Source organism: Corvus moneduloides, chromosome 14 (assembly GCF_009650955.1).
Source record: "Corvus moneduloides isolate bCorMon1 chromosome 14, bCorMon1.pri, whole genome shotgun sequence".
Lineage (NCBI taxonomy): Eukaryota > Metazoa > Chordata > Aves > Passeriformes > Corvidae > Corvus > Corvus moneduloides.
Genome location: NC_045489.1, coordinates 1,879,926 through 1,903,623, shown reverse-complemented (window position 1 = coordinate 1,903,623; position 23,698 = coordinate 1,879,926).

The window sequence follows — 23,698 nt, the reverse complement described above, 5'->3', positions numbered from 1 at the left end:
ATAGATGAAGTTCATATTTAATTCAAGTCTCTCTCAGTCACTTCCTTCCCCACCTTAGAAATGACATTTTGGCTGCCAAATATCCCAGGAACATGGCAGCGAGCAAGAGCTGTGATCAATTCCCAAATTGTACCCTGATAATGGATACAGGCATATTTCATGCAGATCACAGAACAGCGAGGCCTTCACTAAATTTTCCTTATGATTTATTCTCTAAAACAGAGATGAGCCTAGAAAGAGCAGCAAAACCCCACCATCATTTATATAACATAATGACGATAACGTGCATCAATTTACAATGTAAAAAGACATTTCTGGGGATTATTTCAGCCACTATTGAATGAAGTCATTAGCTTTCATTTCTTAGTGCAACTCACTGAAAAATGATCCAAATGCCAACATCAAAATGAAACAAGAATTATGTGCTGCTAAATTATAAAACAATCTCCTTAATGTAGAAAAATCAGTTCTATAGGCAAGGTAGAAATTTGTGGAAATGCCTATTTGGCAAGAAATAAGTATTATTGAGTCTTTTTAATATTTCCCAGGAGAGTTTAAACTTAGATATTTGTTTGAATTCATGTAATTCAGTCTCCAGACAAGTGACCTCTATAGCAGCGGCTGCACATAGGTTGATGGTACTTGCTCAGCTGTGTCTTTCCTCCCTAGAAGTAGCAGCGAGGTGACTTCTAGGATTCACCTCATAAATCCCAGGATCTGGGCTGATGCTCACTCAAGCACTTCACCAAACAGTGACTTTCACATGGTAGCAGTGGGAGATTTTCTGCCCCTCACAGCTTTTAGAGTTATAGCAGTTTCACTGTGAAATCCAAGTTTTCAAAGAGAAATTTTCCCAACTGTAACCTGTGCTCCAAGCTGCTCATTGTCCCAACATGAGCCTCCTCAAGGCTGATCCAAGTGTAACTATATAAAAGCTTCTAATACCGTTTTGAGTCTAAAACATTCATTTTGCTAACAAATGTGTTTGCAGATTAGGTTTGCTTAAATCATTTACAGCTCTAAGGAAGATGTATTGTTGGAAATTCTCATGTTCTGTTACAGGTATTTTGTCTTCTTCTAGACCTTACTAAACCACTTCAAACATCCAGGTTGCTCATTTTGGTAGCTGTGCTTGGACAACTCTTACAACTTCCATTGCCATCTGCTACCTCGTGCTACTGTTTATAATGTTTGAATTCTTTATATTTCAAACAGTTTGGGGTTAGTCCCCAGGTTGATCACTGGACTTGTGCTACATCTCTACAGGGAATTCCTTCTTCTCAACACTTCCACGTCACCTAAGGAAGAATAAATAAAGTGTAGCATTTGCTATAGGGGCTCAGAGAGTGCTACATGCTGATGGACACTAAACACTGCAAAACCTTCTGCTGCTGTTCTAGGTTGAATCCACTATGTCTGTATTATGTCAACATGTACCATAACCATAATCCAGTTTCTGAGTCTGTGTTAACCTCTACATTCTCCACGATGCCCTGTGGTTCATCCAGACGGGCCAGCCAGGCACACACTCCTTCAATCAGACAAACCTGATATCCTGCTTTGGTTTTGAATCTATTTGCACCATCAAATGAGAAATATTAATGGTCCAGCATAGACAGTGGATATTAATCTAGCTGGATGCAAAGGCATTTGCAATTTCTGGACCAGGTTTGCTGAAGTGGATCAGTCATTGTTAGAACGACTTCAGTTACTTATTCTGTGCAATGCATACTGTCACTGGGAAGGTTGTGTTTCCTTGGCAACTATCAAATACTTGTTAATGTCCCTGAAGGATTTCTAGTCAATAATGATTTCAGTCCTTTCAAGCTCATATTTTAAACTAACTTTTTGGTTAGCTTAATCCTACCTCCAGTTTGTGTATTTATTATTGTCAAGTGGCTGAACATTTTTGGGAAGCAAAGTTTTTTACCTTCGTTCTCTGTCGACATTCAGAGCAGCACCTCTGAAGAAATCAGAGATATCAGTGAGAAATAAAAATGTGCAAGGGACCTAATCCATCTTCCACAGAAATCTGGAATCAAACTGAATTAAGGGAAATACTGAAGCTACATAACAAACACCAACTCCCATTTATGTGTGGTTTTCTCAGGTAACTACTACATGGAGAACAGGAACAGCAAATCCAGTTTTATTACAGAGATAAGGATAGCAATTGCAAATACTGAAGTAAGATGATAAAAAACAGCTTTAAATTGAGCTGGCCCCAAGATGATGTTGGCTTGGTTTGGAGGGTTTTGTTGTTGTTTTGGTTTGTTTTTTCGGTTGGTGGTTATTTTTGTTATCACTGTCCACAAAAAAAAAAAAAAAAAAAAAAAAATTTATGTGACTAGTACAATCTGCCTTGTGGTTCTTAAAATGAAAGTATCCTAGAAGTGCACATATAATTACTGAATATTAAGAAATATTGGGGGGTACATACTAAATTTGGAACAATGATTCCCTTCAAGTCATTTATGATACCTAAAACCACTAGAAGGCAGTCCAGTTATTATCTTCGGAGCTGGTATTTTTCCTCACAAGTAAAGCTTCTCTGTAGAAGAATCTCAGCCAGAAAATAGTTTATGGAAAAAGGAAGTCAATTGGTTTTGTAAGCTATAAAGGTCAAAATACTTCTGAGAAATATTCCCTTTGGAAAGCTTGGAAGCAACCTTTTCCTCCAAAATTTTATGACAGCTGGCAAAGCAGGAAGACATATGCTTTTTTGTATTGCCTAAATAAAAATGACTGATCTGACTTATTAACACTGATTCTCTCAAGATGCAAAAAAGAGTTTCCAGCATTTTATGCCATTCTTAATATTCATTAGCAATATCTGCTTTTAGATGAGCAATATTTATCCTAAACATCTGTTTGCAGGATCAGTTAGAGGATTTAGAAGATGTGCTTCCAAATTTATTAGCTTTCATGGAAAGTATTTTTCAGTCTATTGAGAATGATTAACTGAAGCTTTTAAGGCTACAGAAATAAAAACAAGCACTAAGGTCTGATAAAAGTCATACTTGTAATTATCTGATTCATAAACCAGAGAAGTTCAGCTACTTATATTTTGAAAAAACATTTCAGAGTTTTCTTTTCCATAACACTTTTAAAACCAGGGAAGAGGCTATACTGTCTTCTGAAAATAGAATAGCAAAGTCCTTGTAGTAGATAAAATAAATAAAAAATAAAAAACTGCAAGCTAAATAATAAAATAAAAACCTGCAAACTAAATAAATAACAGACATGTGAAAACAAGAGCCTAGTAAAAACTCGTACTAAAAATCCATACAGCTTCCAGAAGGCAAGACAGCATAATTCTCCCTACAAAGCCAGGCTGAGAGAGCAGGGGTTGCTCAGCCTGGAGAAGAGAAGGCTCCAGGGGGAGACTGGAGCCTGTTCCAGTGCCTTAGGGGGGATTAAAAAGAGGGAGAGGGACTTCCTACACAGGCACATAGTGACAGGACAAGGGGCAATGACTTTAAAGAGAAAAAAGGAAGATTTAGATCAGAGATTAGAAGGAAATACTTCTAAATCTAAACACTGGGGGTGGTGAGGTCCTGGCACAGATTGCCCACAGAAATTACAGATTCCCCATCCCTGGAAGTGCCCAAGGCCAGGTTGGACAGGGCTTGGAGCAACCTGGGATAGTGGAAGGTGTCCCTGCTCTTGGCAGGGGAGTTGTACAAGATAATCTTTAACATCCCTTCCAACACAAACCATTCAGTGATTTTATGATAAAAGGAGCAAACAAGAAAATCTACAGTGAGTCTATTAGATCACACTCAGATTCTCTAAAATAAAATAATCTAGAATCTCCAGACCTTTCCACATACACACTCACCCCTTTGTTCTAGGCAGCAGCTGAAGAGTAGAAGCAGAATGCCAGCACCATCAGTGAAGCTGGTTTGTGGGGTAAGTTTTGACTCGCGGACACAAGAACAGCCAGGCATCACGGGCATGCTGGTGACACTGAACAGTGTGCCCAAAGACATGTACATATGCAAGGGCACTGGCATGGAAGGTAGAAAGGTGCTCAGGAACTCATCTTTTTGTTCTGCAATCAGCTTTACTCCTTGCTAAGCACAGGCCACACTTGGAAGAGTCCCAAGAAAACCCACTGGACAGACACATTTTAACCAATACTTGCAGGCTCCCTGTCAACATTCACGGAAAGCACTAAAGTTTTGTGCACATGAAGGCAGTTACTTAAAATATACAGTAAACAGGAACTGGAATGTTATTAATGGCTTCAAAAATAGGAGCTGTTAGACAGTCATGCTATTTGTGTTCCTCATACACACTGCCCCACTTTCTCACTGTTCTATGTAGTGACTCTAGCACAATATTCTCACTTATGTACTTAAGTACATGATTTTTTCTCCTCCAGGGAGCTTTTTCTACTTCTTTAACACCATCCAACTGTCTAACACTGGGATACTCTCCTCATAAAGAAGCACAACAACAACAAAGACTTCCAAACTTAGACAGTAAACTAACACTGCCATGCAACACAAATTTTGTCCAGTTCATCTTAACCAAGGTGTAATCTCGCTTTCCTTCTCAGCAGGCTCAGTCCTGAGTACACACACATGCTGCAATGCAAACCAGAAGATTTCTGCTTTGTTGCACTACAAGAATCCTTTGAAATACTACAGGTAACCACGAGCAAGTCCAGCAGCTTTACCACATAAGTTCCATAATAGGAACTAAAACAAAAACTTCTCTCCACAATGGAATTCCTGGTTCACCACCAGCCACTGATTGCCCTTCCACTTCAGAGGAACACAAGCAATTATTTTCCTCTCCTCTTTATTAAAAGAGGTTTTCATAAGTATTACAGTGCTCCTAGGTAAAGTCAAATTACAGGGGTTAGTTTGGTTTGGTTTTACTTTATCTAATACATCTAAGCAATAATCCGAATAGTAGATCTTGCTATGTTTTTTCCAAATGCAAAAGATACAGCCCACTGTTTTTCCATCACACCAGACATTACATCCTTCTTTGCTGAAGCCTCCCAGAGTTCCATGAAAGCCACCATGACTTGCAGATTTTGTACAATTAGCTTGGAGACTTTCAGAGCAGGGATGGTCAGCCCAGTGATAGATACCACCAACCCCAGGGACTTCACCATCTGAGTTTTGGGATCTCCTCTGCACTTGCTATTCTGTACCAATCACCCAACCAACCAATTCTGGGCTTTGCTTCTCAAATTATTCCAATAACCACATATGGGAGAATTTAGAGCCAAGCCAAGAGATAGAAAAGGGATAATGATAGAACAAAAGGATAAAAGGAAAGTACTGAGGAAAATCAAGACAAAATACAGTGATTTAACCCACATTATAATGTGATATCTGAAGTATAAAATTCTTAAGAAAAATTTCTCAGGACAGGAAGGCAGTTGAGGCTGCTGGTCTTTGAATTGTAATGTGCCAAGACAGCTCTTTAATCTTGCAGCCTATCTATAGTAACATTCTGCAGTTCTACAGAGCTAAGCTATTTTTTACTTTCCTCTCCCTGTTCTTCCCATGCTATCTAATGCTAATGTGTAAAGTGAGTAATAGACTTTCAGCAAAAATCAGGTTTTTCAGTTATTCTGATTCCCTGCCTGCCCTTTCTGAGGATCTCAATAAGGCTTGTCAGTGCCGGGTCAAACACTTCACACCATCCTACCCCCTATCCCTGGAGTCCTCCAAAAAGCAGAGGAAAGCATAAGAATTATTTCAGCTCTATCTTCACACAGGCCAACTGCAGCCAATGTTTTGTGCCTGAACAGATGCTTCCCGAGCCTCAACAAAAACTGTATTAGAAAATGCAGCATTATGGATATGGATGTATTCACCCATTAACCAAATTCTGCATTAAGTGCTATTTAATGCAGGTAACGAGGCAAGAGTTACAGTAAACTGGAAAATCCTCAGTACATTAACAGCAAAAGGAAATTACTGTACTAATAATTTGCCCAAACAGAAGAAATAAAGTCTTCAAATTACCTGCTACTACTAAATTTGTACAGCAACTCATTCACTTACTAGACCTGAACTGGCCAATACAATTCCTATTTTCTGGCCCTTCCCTGTGAACAGAATGTGAGCACAGTTCCAGCTCAAGTCCCCATGGTCTTTAGTTCTTTTATATTGTTTCACTGTTCTTTGGTATTAAATTCAGAACATTTCTGTGAAAACCCAGGAGACCCCCAATCCTGCAGAATTTCAGGAGACTGCATTTACACTGCAGATGGACTTGTTGGTACAAAAGAGAAGAGTTACAGTCCCCAAAGCTGTGAAACTGGCATCTTCCTTACAGGCACATCTCATGCTTATTTGGAGCTACAAAGTCTTTCTCCAAACCACGCAATTATAAGTAATAATCACAAAACTTTTGTCTTCGTATGTTCCCCTCTCCTAAGAAGGCCTTTATTTAAAATGAAAGCAAAACCAGGTCTTACTATTTAGTACCAACTGCACTTTAATAAACTTTAGTAACCAAATCTGTCAGAGAGAAGATGTATTATTATATACAAAATTACACAGCTCATCACCCAGCTGTAGACTCAAAATGGAAGGGGGGTGTAGGAATTTCCATCACCTAAGTCACTTCAAAGCAGTCCGCAGCATCATTTTCAAACAAACCATGTCATACCTCCAATATGTTATATTATGACTTATTCTTTGCCTCAGCAGCAACACAAACATCAGTTAAAATACATTCCCAGCAGCCAATGTTTTTTCAGGTTGGAAGGCATTTAGAATTCACATGCCTACATTACCCTTTCCTTCTATTCATTATTGTCCTATTTCCAAGTTCTTATTTCCACAAATACCTTCACGCACCTTGCTGACTTCCCCCCATTTCCATCCTCCTTACTGATGGCACATCTAGGAATTCATGCACAGAGCTTGTCATCCAGATGATGACAGAATCACTTCTTCAAAAATAAACATAAGAACCCTGCCTTCTAAGGTTATTACTTTTATTGGTTCTTATTTCAAAGAAAATAGGGAGAAGAGGGGAAGGAAAAGAAAATTCACTATGTGCTGATGAGAAATATAGCAGTAAAATGCACTGAGTACAAACTAAATAGAAACAGGAGGACATTCAAAAAGAGGTACCTGTACAACAAGTATTTACTAAAACATTAACCTTTTTTGGAAGGGCCAGAAAGGGAAGGAAATATGTTTCTTATATTCCTATATGTTGCCTTAACGATCAAGCTTAGGAAAAGGAATCTTAATTGCAGAAAACTGCACAGAGTTTAAAATACAGCCACATAAAAGAATTTATAAGCAGGTAATTCCTCCTTATAAACAGTTCTGATAAAGCAAGTTATCTTCAGTTCATCAGCTGATAATCCTTGTGTCTCCTGGGCTGGCTTTCTTAAAATGAAAATTGGATAGAATTCCCTGTTGAGAAACTAATCCATATCCAATGAGCACCATCCTTTTGTATGAATTTAAATCATCAAGCATACAAATTTTTGAATTTCATGTCCTAACTACAAAAATTACTTGTTTCCTCAGAGATCATACTTCTATATCTTCAGTGTGATGCATTAAATGTTTCTCACATAATGCTTGTTTACACCCCAGAAACTGTTTAAATGATTATGCTTTTCCTTCTTTTCGATCTCTGCATCAGCAATGAATACTGAACTGTAAAATCACCTTTTGGGACCTTAATCTGTTGCCAAGGATACTGGGGATATAATTATGATTTTATTGTAGACTAACTGAAAGACTTCTCTTTGTTGAAAGTGCAATTCAGCCTCATCCAGTGTTAATTGCAGCTACACACCTCCTTTCATCCTGCTATTGAGGAGAGCTAGGAAAATTATACACCAACACTCCTGGGACTCAGATTCTGGTTCTATTCCATGGAACCTGCAGCACAAAGGCTCGGAGTGACTTGCTGAAGGTCAAAACTTCCACTGGAAATCAAGTGCCACCCTAATGGAAGCTGATAAAGCCCATGCACACCTGGCCAAAGGCTGCTTCCACTGTAAATTCTGGCTTTGGGTGGGTCCAGGAATGCAGCTGTGAGATCTCCCCATGTTCCTCAGTGCTATCCATGGTTGTATCTGACCAGTACCACTCCAATCCAGGTGTTGTCATTGCTCATGTGCAGCTGGGTACCTTCCTTGCCAAAGCTGCCAGCTCTCAGGAGGAAACATCAGTGAAGTAGCTAAGGTTACACTCCAAAAAGCACAGAACTTGTAAGAAAACTGAGCCAATTAATTGCTGCAACTGTAGTGCTAAAAAACTGATATAGAGACTCAGTAATGCAGGGACAGGGGTGTGGGGTGTTCCTCCTTGTTTCTTTGGGGGGTTTTGTCCTTTTTTTTTAACTAATTTCCCAATATTTTTATAGAGTAATAAACTATTCCCCTTCATACAGCTCTGAAGCTTGGTACAAGTCCTGTGGACTCATTCTTCTCCCCACTCTTATCTTTAAAGCAAAAGAACTAAAATGAGAAGGGGGAGACATCATTTAAAAAGAGGAAAAAAAACACCCAGACATTTACCAAAGGTGCAATTCAACCCAAAAGCATCCATCAAAAAGATGAAAACCATCACGCAAGGGGAGGGAAAAATACTAAAGGGCTAAAACATCTTGAAGAATTTCAAGCATGTATTTGCAATTCAGACCCTAAATCTACTGCTGCAGGAATGTTCTGTCACAGTTCAGGAGCACACCTTGTGTAGCTGGCCTCGCAGGCAGTTCCAGCTCGCAGGGCTTCAGCAGCTCCTTGGCACCGGGACAGTTCCTCCGCCACACTTCAATCTGAGTGCATCCTGCTCTCCGCACTGTGACAGGTCCTCGCAGCCTGAACTGATTTGTATCAAGCAGGGCTAAAAGGTGTATTATGAAATAGCTCTAACCTCTCATCAACTGCCTCCAAAAACGCTCCTCAGTCTACTCAGCCATGTCTTCCATGTTGAACAAGAGTAATGGGAAACTCAAAAAACTCAGTACTTTCAGATAACATCCTCACATAACATCAACCAAGCCTTTACAAACATTTATCTTTTTTAAAAAACATTTCACTGCTGAAACTGAGCCATTTTCTCTTTCATGCCTTGAAAAGTTTGAGGCGAGATCAATGCAGCACCCTCACCTAAGAACAAAAAATTACCAACTAGCCTACTAATTTTGGAAAAAAAAAAAAAAACCAAAAACTAAGCAACCCCTCAATGCATGCTCATTTTGATTTCTGTTTCAAATACTTAATTGCTTGCTCTTTCTACTGAGAATATTTAGTGGTAGCACAACTGGTAGACATGAAGTGACTTAAAATGCTTGTGTATTTCCTTTTTTCCCAAGACAGACAGATGCCAGTGACTTTAATGGAAAGCTGTTTTGGAGTGCAGGTAAGTGATTTAATTTGCCCTGTGTAAGACACTGCAATAACAATCCCCTTTCCTCCCCCCGAAGCACAGGCTGCTTTTTTCAAAGAAAAGAAAAATTCGTTGCTTGTTTGACGAGACAATAAAATTTCGTCTCTGTGTGGCCGGTAGAGGGAAGCATCACATTCCCAAATCTGACACAGGACGATGCTCCCGGAACGCACCAGCACGAGCCTGAACGTTTCATGGTTAAGTTCCAATAAAGTACTTTCCCCAGAAAGCAGAACAGGACAGCAGAGACGCCGGAAATACCAAAGCAGGCTGCGGTTCTCTCGCCAGATGATGTTTGAAGTACAGCACGTGAGGAAGGATCCTCATTAGGCAACATCTGTGAGGGGCAGTTTAATTTTGGCACGAACATTCTATTCGGATTCAGTTTGGTTGGTGGTTTTTCGTGTTTTCCCTTTAGATAAAACTCAGTTCTTCCCTGATCACAGTGGCAGGTTGAAGCATTTGGTGAAGCAAATCCATATCTATTCCCTATTCTTGTTTTCATCTTAATTGTATTCCAAGTTGAAGGTATATAAATTCCTTTACAATTAATTCAAGCAGGGAATTCTGCTTAGAAACCGCATCAAGGTAAGAACTGCTAGAACGTGCCCTAGTGACACACTTGTTTTCTAAAACAACGCCTGACATTTAACACTGAAAGAAGCACCATTGCAATGGTTCTCTCAGATTTGTGGAAATCCTTTCTTTTCCTAGCATATTGATTTTTGGCACCTTCACAAAGCCAAACTGGGAGGTCCTCACACAGGGAAAAAAATAAAAATCAAAACAGATTTTTGTACTAAAGACCCTCTTGTAATCCATTACGACTTCAGATTTTTTGTTTGCATTCATTCCTCTAATTAACACGAGTACTCTCTGCAGCATCTTGTTTGGGAACACTGGAAAAAGCCACACCAATTTTAGCAATAATCTTTCTTCTCTTCAACCTACTCCCCTGTTTCAGTTCTTTTCCTTTCAAATAAAGCAGTGCCTGCTCAATCTACCACGTGGAATACAATAAACATTGCAATACCCTCCTTTCTCAGGGCTCAAAAATAGCAAGGGCAGATCAAGTTATCTGCAATTTTCTCTAACCTTATTTCTCCCCATCTTCACCTATCAGACAGGTGACTCCTTTATAACTTCTTTATTACTCTGCTAATAGACAGTCTCCAAACAGTCCCTTTGGGGTGACAACTTGCTGCAAACCTTCAGTAACAAACAAGACCTGAATCACGTTTCAGTGACATTACAGGTTCAAATGTAATTCTGTCTTGGACTGTGAGGCATTCTCTGCTGAGCATGGCCACTGAAAGCTCAAATTGCTTCTGGTCTGGTATATGTGGAAGCTTAACTGGTTATTAATTGCACCCCATATTTAAGACTTCAACTCCTACAGTTACTGCTGCCAGTCCACAGTCACTTGTTAACTTAGAAAGAAAATCTGGGTTTAAGTTAATAAAGCCCTAGCCTTCAATACGAATAATTCATTACTAGTTTTTAAAATTGTATCTCTGAGGTACTTTCTTAAGTATTCTTCAGAAAACTTTCGTTAACAGAACTCACAAATGGCAGTAAGGCAGAGAAAGCCCTGATTAAGGGGTGATTTAGTCCTTCCAGTGCTTTCTCTGGCACTGCTCAAACACTATGCTGGACTCTTCCCTCCATAGAAGTCAGGTTTACATCAAGTCAGTGACTTTCAATATTTTCAACAATTACAATATCCAGCTGTGCACAATCATAAATATATTTTTATACAGAATACACAGCAGTATCTTGCATAAATTATTTTTGCAGCTTTTTCCTCTAGTTACATACTTATGGATGTTCTCATACAATGCCTGGTTTCCTGTTCCATCATCACTTCCTATCTAACAAAGCTCCAGAGGGCATAAATCACAATGCAATCCATGAATCAGTGTTAACACCAATGTCCTCTCTGTAGACTCAGGAAACAGTGGGGCGGTTTGGTGTTCCTTATATCCATAAGAGAACACCAAGACTTGCAGAAATACAGGCTGGATTTACACATGTAGGAATAAACACAAACACCAAATCATCTCATTTGTTGTGTAATTTTATATTCCTGGGAAGTCTAGACATTTCCATCATCTGGATTTTAAAACTGGAAATCTTAGAGTCAGACATGAAATGGTGATAAAATACATCATTTTATGCAAACTTCCCAATTCATGCTGTTCTCTATCTTTGTGCAGATCTGTGCTACAGAGGGCTCAGCTGCCTCGCAGGAACACTGATTTCTCTTACACAAGTGAGTCTGGTTTTAAGGTAAAGTCCATTGAACTTTAACTTCCACCATGGTCATGACACATCCCAGTGACAGGAGCACAGTATTTTCATGTGTGGGATTCACAATCACCCCAATAACCAGCATTTGTGCTATTGCACACAGTCACCTCTGCTTTCTAGGACTCTTATGCACTCAGGTTTCAGAAGAGACTATCTAAGCACACACCAAGACCTTTATTTTATCCCTAAGCACTACATAACAAAAAATGAAGAGGAATTATGGAATAGCACAACTAGGGGAGGACTACCAATGAGACTCAACAGATCCACTTCTAGTTTTAAGTTAGGCCTCAACAGCCTTGCTTCTACTCCCTGCCTAAATTATAAATTCAAATACAACAACAGCATTACATCACGGCAGAATTTCTCAAGGACTTAAAATACAAAGAGGAACAGTATGAAAGGAAATTCAGCTGGTGACTAGAAAACTGTCTGCCTCTGGCACTTGGAAAAGCTCTGTCTCCACATGGTCTGTGCTTCCAGCTGATTTCAGCACTGCAGAAACATTCCTCTTACTCATGGGCCTATTTCCAAAACGTACAACTTAGAAATGTGCAGAAACTGGGCTTCCATTTTGTACTGGTAAAGGTCAAAACCTGAATTTCTTCAACAGCAATCAATGTTCTCTGTGTAGAGGATAATTGCATGTGGATAAATCATGAACATATCCCTGCTCTTTAGAACAAAGATGCTCTGGTTACCCACAGGTACCTCCCCATTCAGAAGTACATAGCCTCTCCAAAATTCTATGTCCTGTCTACAGGTTAATGACAGATTTTAACTGCAATGACTTGGTACTCTCCAAGTGTCAGAGATGATTTCTAGAAAGCTTTTATTGCAGTCTCAGCTCCATCTTCAGTTACCTCGTTGACTTTTCAAATACCTAAAGATGTAATATTGTCCTGTACCACTAATTTGTGTCTTGTTTCTACTATGGTTTCAGGAAAAAAAAAGCTTCATCACTTAATTACATTATGCCACCGTAACTGAAAGAATTTGGTGCTTTTCAGCATCATTATTAAAAGGCAAGTTCATTTAAAATTGCATTTCACAGAATTACCAGTGTACAGTGGTGGTGACCCATTTCCCTTTAATGATTATCTCCAGAGCAACAAGCAACAACATTAAATACTACTAAAAACTCTGGCATGCAACAAAGCTGAGTGGAAATAATTAGCAAAGACTCAGCTATTAATTGGTTTCCTTCTGGATAAAATTACAATAGTGCTGTAGCCACTAACTCTTGTCAAATCTCCAGGTAACAGCAGGTAACTTTAGAGACAGCAGAGCAAGCTGAGGTGGTAGAAAGCTTTGGTTTGGTTTTCAGCAGCCTGTTTAAAAATCAGCCTCATTCTGTGCTAAAATCAGCTTTTTGCACCGTTTGTGCCTTCTCTTTCTGAAGAATTACCTTTAATGCAGTGGCCACAACTGTGGCACTTTTTCCAGCCTGGAATGGGCAGGTTAGTGTTTCTTTCCTAGTACCAGGCAAAGCCAGCTCGAAAGCCAAGCTGGTTTCTCTATAAGATAATCACTATAATGTCTAGCAGTGGCTCTGAATCCTGGCCACCTTTCACTGGGAGCAGCCACAGCTTCTCTCATATCATCCCTGCCCATGGGAAATTTAACAAAAGCCTGGACATATCAACAGGCTGCTCAGTAGTCCACAGGTTTTAACTGCAGAATTATTTTTACTTGCTACTTGAAGTTAGATAGAAAGCTGCTTGGTAGGAGATTTGAGCATATTTAATTGTGATTGCTTAATGCAATTGGTTGCTCTGTACCAGGGGATTACTCTGTTGTGCACTGAATTTGCAATTTACATTTCCATATGGCTGACAGATCTGGTTTGGAATACTACAGCACCTGAGATTTTTTTTTCCAGTGCAGACTATAAATGCATGATACATAAGCATAAATCATCAACTGTATCTCCTTCAAGGAACTGAGCCAGTGAGTACAATCATAAATGTTAAGATTTTTTTTTTCCCCAATTTTTCCCTTTTTCCATGTCTTTAAAGTAATTTTATTCTATAAACATAGATGCAAATACAAGCTAGCATTAGAAACTCAGCAGGGGAGGAAGGGAAATTGCTCCAAACAAAATGAGTGAGCCCACAAGTGCAACAAATCTTGAAGCAGACATCACATTACCCAGTTACTTCACTGGGAAAGGCTCTCTCAGAGTAGCCCATTGAGAGGACAACTGCACTCAGTGTGGCTCTAAACACTGCCTGCAAGCCAGGTATTAATCACTGCCCCAGAAATCACATAAGGAATCCAGCAACAACTTGGTGAGTTTGGTTATTCTCTACTTAAAACCATAAATGAAAGATATATACACAGCATCTGTCCTGTAAAATATTTTCTTCGCCACAGAATTGACTGTCTAGGTATACATCATTTTCCAGCAGCAAGATCTATCCTTGTTTCTTTCCATCTTATTCTAACAGGCCATGGAGTGGCAGCCTTATTTTTGAGTGCAGTATAAAAGACATCACAAACACACCTTGTTCTTCAGAACACATATTCTGATCTGTAAAACTTGCTTTGAGTAAGCATATCTTAGATTTTATCATGTCACTATTTAATAATTACAAAGAACTAGAGATAGTCCAGAGGTGACTTATATTCAGACCCAGAGCAGATAACAAATATCTTTATTATTTTCAGGTATAATGATCAATATTTTTATTGCTATGCAAATGAGTTATTGCAAAGAAAAAAGACATGATCAATATGGTTCAGGGATTCATTTAGTGCAGCAATTCTCATTTTCCTGTATCAGACCTGTGCAGCTCCCCCATCACTTCTCAAAGAGCGGTGCACAGCACCAGGTGGGGCAGTACCTCAGGGTTACACTGATGTACCTGAGGGCAAGCACAGAGTTGATCACCTTTTCTTTTGGGTTTTATGGAATATGGCTTGGGACCCTGGCATACAAGGTGCTAATATTTTGGGATTGTATCCCCAAGCTGTCCCTTCCAAATCATAAGCAAAGGAGGTAGGAGTTGTGCAGGGGCAAAGAAGGGGACATGCTCCAAAGCTAAGAAAATAAGTTCAGAAGCATTCTTATTGATGACTTGGTACATTCAGTAATGTTTGTGAGAGGTAACCAGAGAAAACAGAGTTCTTGGATCACTGAGAGAAAAATAATTGTATGTAGAAAATCTGCTTCAGAGAGCAGCAGGGAGAATGATGATGATCAGATCACCTTCATCACTCAGTGTGACACATTCCCAGTGCTTATTTACTGTTCCACAAGTCACTTGGCAGGGAAAACAAAGTTGTCTTTAATTATTTAGAGAACACCAATATAAGCAGATGACAGAGGACAGTTAAAGCCTTCCCCAGTTCATGTTACAAATGTTTTGCTCATTCTGACAAAAAGTTCTGTAACCTGGAGGCTTTCTTCACAAAGCTTCTGAACTACCCGTGTTACACATAACTTATCTTTTTTCCATTCCCATTTTAACCCAATTTCCCCCAGAGATCTCAAAAGACAGCTTTTGCAATCTCTTTGAAGATGGGTGGCAGTGTAGAGGAGAGATCCATTGTACATTCTGGATTGAAAGGAAAAAGCAACAGCAAAAATTTATATCCCTTATACACCAGAGAACTTGTGTGGGAAAGAGGCAAGCACCTCATCTGCTGGAATGATTTCAGAGTTTACACCTTAGATATGAGAACCTGAGCAAAACATTTAAGGAAGTCAGGCTCCATGAACTCCTCTGTTCATCATATTAATTATCCTTTTACAGCCTTAGTTTTGTTTTTTATTTTTATGACCTTTCATAGCTCCCAAAGCATGAACTATTTGAATCTCCACTTACTTATATTTGAATATCTGCAATCCCAGCTTGGAGAAATCAAAGCAAGTTTTGCAATATTATCTAAGCATCGTAACAACCACCTGAATGTTATAAATCCAAACAAGAACTTAAAGTGTGTGCAGATTGGATTGATAAAACACAACTTGATTTTCACAAACATGTTTGACCAGATGCTTTCTGCCTACTCCTATTCCATCCAGGCTTAAATACCTTAAAAGAGGGCCGTTACTTTTGGAAAAGGCTAAAATCTGCTGGATATATGGAATGGAAGATACATAACTCAAAATAGAAAACAAAACCCCTTATCTAGTGACCCAGATCTACTCTATTAACAGGTAGGATATCCCATTGCTATCATGAACATCTGAGTTATTTACTTGATGCATTTATTGGTAATATAAATAATCTGGTGCAGTTAAGTAGTCAGTTTTACAGTATCTCATAATCTTGTTGTACTTACATGGAGTAAGTATCCATTACCACATGGAACACTCATTTAGCTGCTCAACTGACTGCTTAATGAGGTCTGGAAAGTAAAAGCCTTATCTGCAAAAAGCCAATGTAGAAAGAAGCATGCATACAGTCCTTTCTCCAAAGCAAAGAAAAGTATTTGTTCAGACTTAATGTGAGAAGGAATTAGATTAAGGAGAGTGTTCAGAAAAATAGAAATGAAATAAAAGATTAAATACATACATGCAGTATTTTCTAATAATGAAAGCAGTTTACCATTCATTGAATACTCCATTGTTAGAATTTTGTCTCTCTAAATACCATCAGACTTTCAAAATCTCTCCTTGAAGCTAGGCCTGCTGCCTCAACCCCCCCCCCCCCCCAAATAAGTCTTTTCAGAATTCCATGCTGCAACAGGTCTAGTACAGCTCCTTTCAACAGTTTTTTTTGGAGTGCTTAATAATGAGTCAGTCTGGTCTGTGTTTCAGCTCCAGAAATACAGAGTGGGACATCATTAGCTGCATTCACTCAGGTTTTAATTAACATAGTAGTTATCATTAAATGTTTAAAGGATCCTGTCAGTAAGTGCTGAGTACTTCCCTTTCACTCACCACTCATTTGGAGCTCCATGCAGGACTCCCAAAGTGACAATGAATCGTGGCCCTGCCACTGCTGCCAACACAGCTTAAAGCCAGAGCCGTCACTTCAGAGATGCCCAAATGGGATCAAAGGGAACTCAGAAATTACCATCGAGATTACACAGACTGTTTCTCACCATGGATCTGCAGCATGACTCAAAGGCCCTCAGCCACAACTATTTGCTACCACAGAAACCTAAGTTTAAGAAGTGTTCCATGAATTTTTATTTGTCTGTCAATTGGAAAATATTGTTTTAAGCAGACTTTGAGTCATTTCAATGACTTAATATTAATAATATAATAATAAATATAATAATAAAATAAACTTAATTTAAACTCAAGTTTAAATTAAGTTTATGCTTATTTTGCTGCTTAAGGGCCCACATTTTTAAAAGATATTTTGTCTACATTTACTTTTTGTTAAAACAAAAACATCTTCACTGACGGTGCAGCAAACAGAGCACTTAATCTTTCCCCATGAGGCAGCATTACTCAAAGACCTGGTATGCAGCAACCCTTACATCTGTAAAGAGATCACTGGCACTACAGAAAGCTTCCTTTCAGTCCTGCATATGCACAAGGACAAACGGAATAATTGGTCAAACCCCATTATTTGTCATTCCAGCAGCCAGAACTGAGCTGCTTCTCCCCCTTTTGCTCAGCGCGCAGCCCTGGGCGCGTCCCAGAGCCGGCACAGCAGCGCTCCGTTACCGCGCCGCGATGCAGCAGCCCCCAAAGGAAGTGGGACAAAAAGCTGTTTCCTGCTCTCTGCCAACTGTGTGGCCACATTATTCATCCGTAACTAACAACAGCTTCGGTTTGTCTACACAGAAACCGCTTGGCTACACACACTGATATAGTCCACAAAAAAACAAAACAAAAACCCAACAAACAAAACCCAAACCCCAAAGACAAACAAAAAGAAACCCAGGAAAACTTAAGTAAAATCCATATGCTTTCGCTTCCTGTAAATACTTGATCGCCGTTGTTCACATAGGTCTATCCTGTGATTACAGCACTTCTCAGTCAACCAATATACTGCATTTCTCTGCCCCTATGGTGATGTTATCAGCATGACACCAGCCACATGAATTGGTGTGACAGGTGCATGAAGTCTCCAAATGACTGCTGCCATTTGATGAGAGAGTTGGCCTCGTGAAAGACAGAACACCGTGAATTTCCTGATTAGCTGTAAGTGGGGAAAACTAGGAGCAACTACAAACTGGAAAAGCTCTGAGGTAGTGAGAGTGAACTGCAGCCAGATTGTAAAAAGAAGGGCTGGGTGGGAAGCCCACATGTTCCCAGGATCCCTGACTCCTCAAAGATGAGCTTTTCCCACTCTTCTGTTATCCCTTCCCTCATCTTCCATCACTGTTCCCAAAGCTCGGCAGCTGCTGGGAACCAAGGGAGAACAGGTCTAAAGGGCAAACCAGCACTGCCCCACCATGACTCAACACACTGCTGAAGTGCAACAAGCTTCTCCTTCACTCTGGAGAAATATAAACAGCCCTTGAAAGGAACAGATCCGTCATGTCAGACACGTGCAAATTCCGAGATAAAACCACCTCTGAAACAAGATGCCAATAGGAGGGTAAAAGATCTCTTGTTATCACTTATGACTCAGGTTAATTTCAGCTTATTCAAGGCTGCCGGCCATGGAATGTACAGGAAAAATAAGCACCACAACACTCTCGAGAGCCGGCAGCGCTGCAGCAGGAAGCTAACATCCAGAACCACAAAGACTTTCATTACAAGTGTCTCTGCCCTGTGAGCTCCTCCTAGTTCCATATCTGAGCACATTGCAGCAATGCACCGCTTACGAGCCTCCTAAATGAGCCAGTCTTTTATCAGTAGAATTACTAATCCTAACCTTTTTTTTTTAATGCTTCAGGTTGTTCTGATTTGTACAAGGCATGTATTTGCCTGCTGAATAGAAAGTTTAGTCAAATTTAAGGTACAGACAAGCAGGAGTAACAACCTTGTACATCTGAATATCACTTGTGGCCATCGGAGCAAGATTAATTAATAAAAGAACTACTTGGAATCATACTTTAACTTCCAGAGAGGACAACATACAAACAGGATATAGTTGTTGATGAAAACATTTCTGTAGGAAAAAAACCCCAATGATGCTAGGTATGCTAACTTCCTGGTCCACTTTTTTCTTCAAAATGATTCTACAATCAAAAATATTTTATATTTTTAATAATTAATGTGTATGTTTTAGAAGCAGGCATTTCATTTCAAGCAATATAGTTTTTGCAAAATTTAAGCCATTTTTTATGCAAAAACGAAGCTGCCATCATATGAATGTGTTATAGGCAACTGCTAATGCTCTTAATATATTTCATATTAGAGAATCAAACTCCTCTATTTCTTTGTTCAGTTGTTAGAACAGGATTCCCAGTTTTTGAAAAAGAAGCTCTAAAATTCTCATGCTTGTGTCACTAAAGCCAGATTAGCATAATCTTGGCTGCTGTGCATCACTTTAGCACCTCATTAGCTTCAGTTCTAAATAAGTATATTAGCCCAGGACCTAATGCTAAATAACTAAGTTATTTAATAGTTCCAATAGTTATTTCATTGTGTCTCCTATACTTAATTAGTAACTAAATATGCAGAAACCAACAGTAAAAGGCACTGACTTGTGCATTTGAACTGCAGATGTGAAGCTGAACAGAGCAAATCAGACCTATCAATGAACAAGATGCTAGGCGAGCTGCTTTATTGCCCTCGGGTGGAAAGAGGGGCGCGGGCACAGCAGGGGCAGCGCCCAGTGCCCCTCCCTGTGCCCGTGTCTGCCCAGGGGTGCTGACCCTGCAGCAGCAGCACAGAGCTCCCACCTGCCGGGAGCCGCCTGGGATGGGGATGCCAGCAGGGCTGAGGCTCTGGAGAAGATGCGGCAGCGGCAGGAAAAGGTTCCCGTGCTCAGGGGGAGCGCTCGGTGCCGGGCAGCCCCGGGCTGGGAGCGCTCGGCTGCAGGGGCAGCCCTGGAGCTCCGCTCGGAACCGGCTGTTTCACTCTCCCGCACACCCTCGGCACCAGAAACTCTGTCATCTGCTTTCTAAACACGCCAATCGCTTCTGATTGTCCCGTTGTTTCTGTGAAAGATTCTTAGAAGAATATACCTCATCTGCCAGGCCGGGCACGCTGGAAAAGCCCGAGGTTCAAGCAGCTGATCAGAACAAGCAAAAATTGTTTCCTCAATTGTTTCCACCTCAGTCAAGTGCCCAGCTGCTTACACAGAGTACTGCTGATCCACTAAGCTGAGATAATAACAAGCTTATCATTATGCTAGCTTAATATAAAAAATATTTATACAGAAATAAGTGCAAGCATTGGACATACTTGAGCAATCACATTTAAGAAATTCTAACAAACTGCTGCCAAGCAGCTCCCTTTGTATTTTAGAGATCATACTAAAAAAAAGAAAATATACAAGGCAGGCGATATACAAAGAACTGGAAGTTTTTCTTCCAAGTTGCTGTTATTGGGAAGAAATTATGAAAATTAATATTATATACCCCATTATTTACTAATATGAGTTTACAATACACTTTTCCCACCTAAAAAACTGTAACAGCATCCAAAGACTTTCAAAATTGCTGTAAAAATTATATACTTCTAGTTTTGGATACAATTGTATTTGTCCAGTAAGTTGTCCCTAACTGCTGTTGTGCATGGAAATTATATTTATGAATACTTGAAAGCCTAATTACTAATCAACAATAACACTGTAAATCTCCAAGTTTGCCGTGTGCTATGCTCCAGAACAAATACATGATGTAGTTGTGGGTTTTTTCAAGCCCCTTACAAACATGAACTCACTACAGTGAACACTGAAAATTGCTTCTTGGAAAAGGAAGGACAAGTAAGATCCAAGTTGTTATTTGTTCACATAAAGACCATGACAGAGAGCCCGTAAAGTTTTCACTGACATGCAGCAGAATTATCTGCTAGAGTTCTGTCTCATAAGCAGCTTGCTGCTATATTTAGCAGCAGAGGAATGCTTACTTGATTACCTCTCCTATAACAATAAATAAGATTTTACTGAAATCTGTGGAATGTACTGTCAAGGATTTCAGTGAGTGTGACATAATGAATGCAAAGCCAAAGACTCCCCCAATTAACCAAAGAACCCATTATAAAACTTAAAATAATGTCTCAGTTGTTAGAAACTGGGAGTCGTTCACAATTATGTCATCTCCCTTATCTAAACACTCAGAGTCAAAACATTTTTAACCCGAGTCTACACACCCACGAACAAGTGCCCGTGTAATTGCATTAAGGAATTCGGTGACCTCGCCTAGGTAAGGTCTCCGAACACTCCTCAAACCCAGGACCTGAGCGCTGTGGCCTTGTTTTACTGAATCTTTTATCAGAGAGCAAATCTAGATAAGCTTTTTTAAAAAAAAATTCTGCGCCAGAAGAGGCCCTCCAAAGACAGCATTGCCAAAGCCCCAAACTCCACCGCCAAGTTTGTTTGTTTAGGCGTGCCCTGATAGCAAGGAGAGCCACAGAGCTCAGCCTAAGCAGTCCAGAGTCTGAGCACCGCGCTGTCGCACACTGAGGAACGCCTTCTTGAGCTCAGAGGGAACTTCGGGCACTGCTCTGCATCAACGCTTACTCTGCCTCAGCCTGCTGGAGCACATTACAGCCAGGGCTTCCTTAACCAGCTGCTAATTAGGAATAAATGGAATTTGGTATCGCTAGGAAAAGATTCAAGGAACACTGTGGTTTACACAGAAGAGCCATGATGTTCTAGAAACCACCTACAGAATAAGCTTTAAGTAGATTAACTGTAGATAATGGCTTGGGACAGGCATTTGGTTATTAAGGATAGAATTAAAGGGTTTGTTAAAGCACAGATTGACTTTGGAAAAATAATTTCAAGAGTCAATTTAACAGGTTAACCATAGCTGGGCAGATTACACTAAGATTAAATTAGTAGAGCACAAAGGATGAAAAGGGAAACTTGAGTCATATTAACACCATGGGACTTTATGAATTACTTAAAAGCTTCCAAAAATTAAGTGGTTTACCACTATACTAGACTCATTAAACAAGGGGAAAGAAAATAACTAACAAAACCACAAATGCCATTTTGAACTCATAGGATGACCTAAAACTATCAGTTTATTTAAAATATTACATTAAGATGCAAAAAGGACCAGAAATAAAAACATTCCTCTTTATTTCAACTGATTGGTCTGAAAGTAATTAAATCCAGAAAAGCTCTTCTGCTGCCATGAAACTAAAAGTAGTGTATGTTGATCTCCATCTAAGGGAGTCAAAAGACATCCCTTTGTATAACTACAATACAAGCCAACAGTGCTGCTAAAACACAGCCTCCACCACTGCCTGGGGCACTTTGTAGGCACCTTCAGCTATGAATAAAGACTGCATGAAATGCCAGCAGCTTGAAAACATAAAGCAGTAACTCAGAAGCATAACTTGGGTGTACCAAGTTATTTCATTAAGAGCAGCACACTCACCAGGCCGATAAAATACCTGAAAAATAAATCCTTGCTGGCCGCACAAGCAAACGCCCAGGAGATAAAAACGAGCTTTCCCTGGCTGGAGCATTAAGGTGGCTGTGTGGATATCCTTCACTTAGGATGCCACGTTAACGTTTTCCCTCTTTAATCCTTAAGCCACCAAAAGGCAGCCTCAGGCTGTAACTTTGCCTTTTCCCCTCCCGTGGCTGTGGTTTACAGCCTTCTCACAGCTGTTCCTCAAAACGGAGCAACTTCCTCCAGCCAAGATGAGCCAGCTGGGCCAGCTCAGAGCGCGGCTGCTGAGAGGTGAAGGGGCTTTTCACTCCTCTCTCTGAGCAATCTCTGCATTTCTGAGAGCACATGACAGGCAAGCTCAAGAAACTGAGCTAAAATCAGCCATTTTTTTCAAACAAGGTAAATTTTAACCTAGATCACTTCTGCAATCCACTTAACACCAATCACATGAACGTTTGGTGTGCACGCAGAAAGCACCAGGAGACGGGAAAGGGTAACAGGCAGCAACAAAAGAACAAAATTCCTTTTGCAGCAGCCCTCACGTTTTAAGGCGACACCAAAGTCTAAATAAAATTTCAAGCAACTTCCAGCTAACAATATTCCATTAGCAGAACTATAAGAAGTATACATAGAAAAGGCAAAGAGGAACTTTACAGCAAAGGCTTCAGAACCAAGCGAGCTGTTACCTGCACAGAGACACTCCCCGGGCGCTGAATGCTCCCACTGCCCCCAGGTTGCTAAAATTGTGTCCTTAATGAGGGGGTGGGAGGTTCAAACGTCCTTTGCAGAATTTAAAGAGACAAATCCCCCCAACAAGCAGTAACCACGATTTACATCACAGAACCCCAAATTCCTGCAGAGACAGGGATCATGGAGCTCAATGCCGGCTCTGCTCCTTCCTTAGACTGCAGGGAAACCACTCAGTGAAGTCTGGAACGACCTTCTGGTCCAGCTGGGAAACCCTGACCTTTCTCGTGCCACCAGACACCTTTAGCAGCTGACACAGCTACCTCATGGGGCTGCCTGCGTGTCCTCTTTTTGCTCCTGGTTCTCTTTCAGACCCTCTTGTGGACAGTCTCACCTCTGTCCAGCTGTCTGTGAAAATTACAGACCTCTCTCCTCTGGACTTTAACTCTCTCCTCCTGCTATCTTCTCCTTGGACAATTTCATCCACAGATCTCCATACCATTTCTACTCTGAAATTGTACGATTGTCAGAATACTCAGGGTTTTTTTTAAAAAAAAACTGGATAGTAACCATTCCTGCAAGTTGAACCTATACTCTCCTACACAAGAAACTTGCAGTTTTTGTTCTATCCTTATCACTGGACATTGTGTCACCTTCCTGTAATGCATTAAGCAACAGAACAAGCATTTGCCACGTGCTTGTGCTCATATTCCTCCAGAAAGGCCTGTGCAGGAGAGGGTTTTGCATTGGCATCCTTGGATTCATACTCCCCATCACTGAAGGCTCAATAAAGAATGTGATGACAAAGAGTTCTGACCCAGAAACAGGCAATATCCACTGATCTGGCTGACGAGCTTAACTTGTCCTCAGCCCAT